The sequence below is a fragment of the Antechinus flavipes genome, chromosome 4 (assembly GCF_016432865.1).
Source record: "Antechinus flavipes isolate AdamAnt ecotype Samford, QLD, Australia chromosome 4, AdamAnt_v2, whole genome shotgun sequence".
In the NCBI taxonomy this organism is placed as follows: Eukaryota; Metazoa; Chordata; class Mammalia; order Dasyuromorphia; family Dasyuridae; genus Antechinus; species Antechinus flavipes.
In genome coordinates, this window is record NC_067401.1 from 459,564,228 (window position 1) to 459,570,206 (window position 5,979).

The 5,979-nt window shown below is 48.1% G+C and overlaps 1 long non-coding RNA gene across 1 annotated transcript; it reads right to left on the bottom strand.

The window, feature by feature from the left end:
- Nucleotides 1–3,453: 3,453 nt before the first annotated feature.
- LOC127560516 (uncharacterized) lies at nucleotides 3,454–4,836 on the bottom strand. Its single transcript, XR_007953348.1, has 2 exons — nucleotides 3,941–4,836; nucleotides 3,454–3,821 (listed from the first exon to the last, which is right to left on the bottom strand). It is a non-coding gene; the product is annotated as an uncharacterized LOC127560516 (long non-coding RNA).
- Between the last annotated feature and the right edge of the window lie 1,143 nt (nucleotides 4,837–5,979).

A 5,979-nucleotide genomic window follows, 5' to 3' on the forward strand; every position in this document is an offset into this window, starting at 1 on the left:
ATCATTCTCTCTCTATCACATTTCTGTCTACTTATCTTCTGTGGGTATCCATCCATCTATTCACCCATTCATCTCTCTGTCATCTGTTTATCCATCCATATGATCATCTATCTACCTATCATTATGATCATCTATCCATTGCCTATCTACGCACATCTGTCTATCTGTCATTGGGTCATTTGTCCACCCAACTTCCATCTGTCTTTCCATCAACTTTAAATAACAGAAGCAGGACCAAAGGGCAAAATTTATGAGGAAACACAAGTAGGAACAAACTGTTCTTAGCAATTAGTCTTGAGCTGTCTTCCAAGGCAATGTTCTCTCTCACCCCGGAGCCCTTCAAATGAAACTTCCATTACCACTGGCAACAGGAGGTCTCCAATGGCGTCCCCGAATTGGGACCGAACCTGGCTCTATTCAAAAATGCTGTCAGTCGACAATTCTTGTGAAAAAGAATGGGCATTTCAACGGACTATCTGCTCAGAATAATGACATAGCATGTCGTGGTTGGTTCAAAGCTTACAAGAGTTTAGGAAGGTTAATGGGAACCCAAAACAAAAAACAATAGAGGTAATAATTCTATTCAGTTCAATTCAGCAAAGGCTGTCCCCTAGGGAAAGCAATTTGCTGGGTGCAGGGACCACAAGGACAAAAGAAAGAAATGAGATTCCCTGCCCTCAAAAAGCCTATATTATAATGGGAGGGAGGGAGGATCCAACCTGGCTACATGTACATATACATCATCAAATAAATGCAAATTTATACAAGGCATTCATAATGATAATGACAATAACAGGACAGCTAGGCAGCATAGTAAATAAAGTACCGGATCTGGAATGGGGAAGCCTAAGATTCTAGCTGTGTGACCCTGGATGTAATCCTGTTTATCTCAGTTTCCTCATCTGTAAAAATGAGCTGGAGAAGGAAATGGCAAACCACTCCAGTCTGACGGCCAACAAAATCCCAAATGGTTTCACAAAGAATCAGGTACCACTGAGACAACTAAACAACAACAATGACAATAATAACAATAATAAAAAGTAATACTTATGTAGAGGTTAACATGTGCCAGGAATTGGGCTAAGCACCCATCATCATTGTCATTATTATCACCTCATTTGATACTCACAACAACCCAGGAAGGTGCTCTTACTGTCCCCATTTTATAGATGAGGAAACTGAGGTAAATTAGAAGTTAAGTGACTTATACAAGATCACATTTTCTGGATTTGAACTCATGTCTTCCTGATTCCAGATCTGGCATCCTATCGCCGGCACCATCTAGCTGCCCAAGTCTGATCTTGTCACCCCAATATTCACTAAGTGACAGTGGATCTCTGTTGCTTCCAGGATCAACTGTACAATCGTCTGGCACAGAAAACTATTCATTACGTGTTCTCTCCTCTCTTTTTTTACACTTTTCACCCCTTCTGCTGCTCAGTAATCCAGTGGCAAGAGCCTCCTGGCTGTGCCTCCCACAAGCTACCCCATCTCCCACTTTCAGGCACGTTTCCTGCCCTTGCCCCTTCCTGGAATACTCTCCATCCTCATCTCTCTCCTGGCTTCCTTTAGGCCCCCTTTCCTGCTCTTCCTTCCTGTTCTTCTTCTTCTCCTCTTTATTTTCTCCACTTTGTTGACATTTGTACAGTTGTTGGTGTATTGTCTCCTGCATTAGACTGTGAACTCCTGGAGAGCTCTTTGTAATTTGTCTTTCTTTGTATTCCAAGGGCTTAGCATGGTAACTGACACATAGTAGGTGCTTAATAAATGCTTCTTGACTCATTATTCCTTTCCCTCCCCACCTAGCTGAGGAGTTCAGCTCTTACTTTTTGGAGAAAACTGAGGCCATTTATTCTGTGACCCTCTTCTCCCTTCTCTCTCTTTTTTCTTTCTTTTTTTCTTTTTTTACTAAGGCAAATGGGGTTAAGTGACTTGCTCAAGGTCACACAGCTAGGTTCTCCCTTCTTTTTATCCTGAAAACTTCTGAAAACATGTCCCGCTCTCCTTCCTCCAGCCTCTGATTTCCCTCCCAGCCCCTTTCCTCGTACATATAATCCCTAACCTCTCTCCCCTCTCCATTCTAAGCCATCCTCTTTCTCCCTTCATTCTTCAAGCTCTTCCTTCCACCTAGTTTCCTCCATGCTTTCTTCAAATGCACCCTCATCAGCCCCAATCTTATTTTTAAAGGACCTCCTCAGACCCTGCCATCATCTTAGAGTTTGCCCTATATCCTTCCTTCTCTTCTCAGCTGAACAAGCTGGATCCCCCCTCAGCCTTCCCTTCTCTCTACTCACTTCTCAGGGCTTGGTGTCCGGCTTCATCCCTCACCCGACACTACTCTCTCCACAATTCCCAGTGATCTCTTAATAGCGGTCCAGTGGTCTGTCCTGGGGGCTGATCCTTCTGCAGCCAGCAGCTGCATTTGATTTTGTGACCACCTTCCAATGCTCTCTGCTCTCCGGACTCTCCTTCTGTCTCTAGGATTTCTCCCCTTTGCTGCCTCCTTGTGCCTTAATTGTAGGTGTTCTGCAAAGCTGTGTCTGAGACCCTTTTGTCTCGGTAACCGTCATCTCCCGTGGGTTTGGCTCCATGGGGGCGGCTCCTTTGAGTACACAAGCCCTGCCCTAGGCTCTTTTATGGACTTCAGCTCAGTATCACCAACGGCTTAATGAGAATGTCAAATTGGGTGTCCAAGAGACAACTCACTCAACCAATTCCAAATGGAAGTCTTTGTTTCTCCCCAAACCCTACCCTCTTCTACACATTCCTAGGCTCTCCGAGCACCGTCGTTACCCTGCGCTTCGATTTATAACTTTCAGATATCTAGTCCTCGCTTCTCACTTCCCAGGATCTCGCGAATGGGATTGCCTCCATTTGCAGGCGCCATATTTGTTCAAGTATTACCTCTTACCTAGATTATTGAAACAGCACTCCACTTTCCTTCCTCCAATTCATCTATCACAGGGCTGACAAATAAAGCTCAGATCTATCCAGGGAACATCCCTGCTCAACTCCCAACGCCTCCAGGAAAAAATATTCTCCTCTGTCTAGCTTTTCAAAGCTCTGGACAACTTAACCCCAGCCAGACTCGGTGATCAGAGATCTCCTTCTCCTTATCTGCACAGTCTCCAGTCAAACTGGCCTTTGCTCTGGTCTTCACACTTAATAGAGGATCTTTCATCTCTGAACCTTTGCTAGGGCTGTGCCCCCCACCTGCACAGATAGGGGATACTTGTGCTCTCACCTCCAAACTTCTCAACTTCTTGTTATGGAATTCTTTTTTGTTGTTGTTGTTGTTTTGTTGAAGGTTTTTTTTTTTTAATTTTCAAAGCATATGCAAGTATAATTTTTTAACATTGACCCTTGAAAAATCTTGTGTTCCCATTTCTCCCCTTCCTCCCATCTCTTCCCCTAGATGGCATGTAATCCAATATGGTAAAAGCACATGTTAAATCCAATATAAATTCATACATATTTATACAATTATCTTGCTGCACAAGAAAAATCAGGTCAAAAGGGGAAAAATGAGAAAGAAAATAAAATGCAAACAAACAACAAAAAGAGGGAGAATGCTGTATTGTGATCCACACTCAGTTGCCACAGTCCTCTCTCTGGGTGATGGCTCTCTTTGTCACAAGACCATTGGAACTGATCTGAATCACCTCACCATTGAGAAGAGCCACGTTTCGGAACGATTTTGTTCCTTCCGATGTTGGTGGGGATTGTTCTTCTGCCTTTTTATGCGCTCTGTGGTCTTCCATGTGAGATTGGGATCAACTTGGGAGGAGGGATCCTGGTATTCCTAGAGCTTGGCCCAGGACCTAGAACACAGTAGGTGCTTAATAAATACTGATTGACTGATACTGCTCAGGATCAGTTAGAACGTCCCTCCAGAGATACACCCCATTCCTGCCGCCCACCCAGCTGGGGTAGAGCTTACCCATGCCCATGCCCATGAAGCTGGGCACGCTCCAGTGTACTAGACACGTGGCAGCTTTCCCACAGCATCCCAGGGATACTGGTGCATAGGACGGTCAAATTCAGATGTGTGAGGATTCTCACTCCACACCCTTCCTTTGTGGACCCAGAAGGCTGTGCTAGAAAGAGTAGGGGACATGTACCCTAGAGAGGCCGATTTCAGCTCAGGAGAGGAAACAGCTTCCTTACTGTTAAAGCTGAGAGTGTATTAGGATGCAGTGGGAGTCCATACGTCCCAATTAATGGAGTCTGCCTTTGTCAAGGGAGTTTTGTCCATCAGTTAGGGGGCAGGGGAAGGGAGGAAAGAAGTGGGGAGAAGAGGGGAGGGGTGGGAAAAGGAAGGGGGAACACAGCTGAAGGGAGTGGAGGGGAGGAGAGGAAAGAGGAAGAGGGGGGATGGAAAGGAGAGGGGGGAAAGGGAGGGAGATGGAACAGCAGAGAAGGGAGATCAGAGCAGTGTGACCTTTCATAAGTTATGCCTCCCTGTGCCTCAGTTTCCCCATCTGTAAAAGGAGATCAGCCTCGAAGACTGCCAAGATCTTGGTCTATCTCTGAGGCCCTACTTCCAGCCGCCCTGTCCCTGGGAGAGGTTTCTGGGCCGCTTCTTGGTCCTGCTGGCTGGAGGCCCACTGGGTGACTTTTCTGGAGCCCCTGTTTGCTGGTGTGGTGGCCCAGTGGGAACCTTGAACGGAGGCAGGGGGACAGGCACAGACCCGCCTGGCCAGGAGCAGCTCGTGGGAAGCAGATTGAATGTCCGCTGAACTCTGGGACCTGCCAGGTAATTTCCCCGAGGCTGGAAGCCTGGTTGCCAGAGCTGGGTCGTGTGCACCGGGCCATCTGGGGCCGGCAGTGGAGGGAAGTCAGCACATAGTTCTGCGCTGAGGTCCATTTCCCAGCGGCTCGGGCCGTTGTGTTGTGTTTTGTTTTAAAATGAAACAAGACCAATCCAAGCGGTTTCTGTAAACAGGCTGCCTTTGACAGAAACCACAGCTCCATCCCCCGGGGACGGGGCTCTATCTCTGGGCCGCCAGCACCAGCAGCTCCCCTTCTCCTGGAGTCCCTGCCCGTCAGCTGTGGGCCAGCCACTTCCTCTCCCCCCCCCCCCCAGATCAAGTCACGCCGGAGGCCCAGTGAATTCCAGAGCCCCCAGACTTCTGAAGGGAAGCTCTCCTGGAGCCTGGCTGCGGGGCCAAGGGGCCTGCCTCAGCAGTGTGGCCCCCTCCCGCCCTTCTGCCCTCGCCAACCACAACCTCTTCCTTCCTTCCTTCCCCTTTCATCAGCTTCCAAGCCTCTGTGGGCACTTTTTTCCTTACTCTATTATAGGGCTGCTCTTCGGAGTAAATGGAGCAGGAGACCACCCTCCCCTCCCCACAGGGGGCTTCAGGGGGCATGGAGGGCCTCAGACCCCCGGAGAACATCCCGTCCTGCAATTTCTGTTCCCAAGAGACCATGACCTTCTGGCTGACAAGGAACGGAGAGTTCATAGAGTCCCAGGGTTACATGGGACCTCAGAGGGAAGCTCATAATAACAACAGCTTCGCAGAGTGCTTTAAATTCCACAATGGAGTTTACCTGTATTATCTCATTAGAGCCTTGCAACAAGCCCAGTTTTCAGATGAGAAAACTGAGCTTAAATAAGTTAAATGCCTGGAGCAGGATCCCCTCGTCTCAGACAGGATTTGAACTCAGACACTCCTGGGTCCAGGACAGACACTACCTGCTTTGTCACCTACTTCAATAAGGATGGGATGACGTGGAAAGCTCTGGATTTCACAGGACCAAGGTTCAAATCCGGGCTCTCACACAAGTCTCCCGATCTTCGCATAGTTTGGGCTTCCTTATCCATGTGATCAGGGAGTTGACCTGGCCAGCCTGGGGGTCAGCTTCGAGTCTCTCTCTGCTCACCTGAAGGGATTATCTGCTCACCTGAAGACTTCCAGTCAGGAGCCGCCTGCCCCCCCTCCCTGGGCAGCCCAGGACTCGTTAGTGGCTGGTCATTCA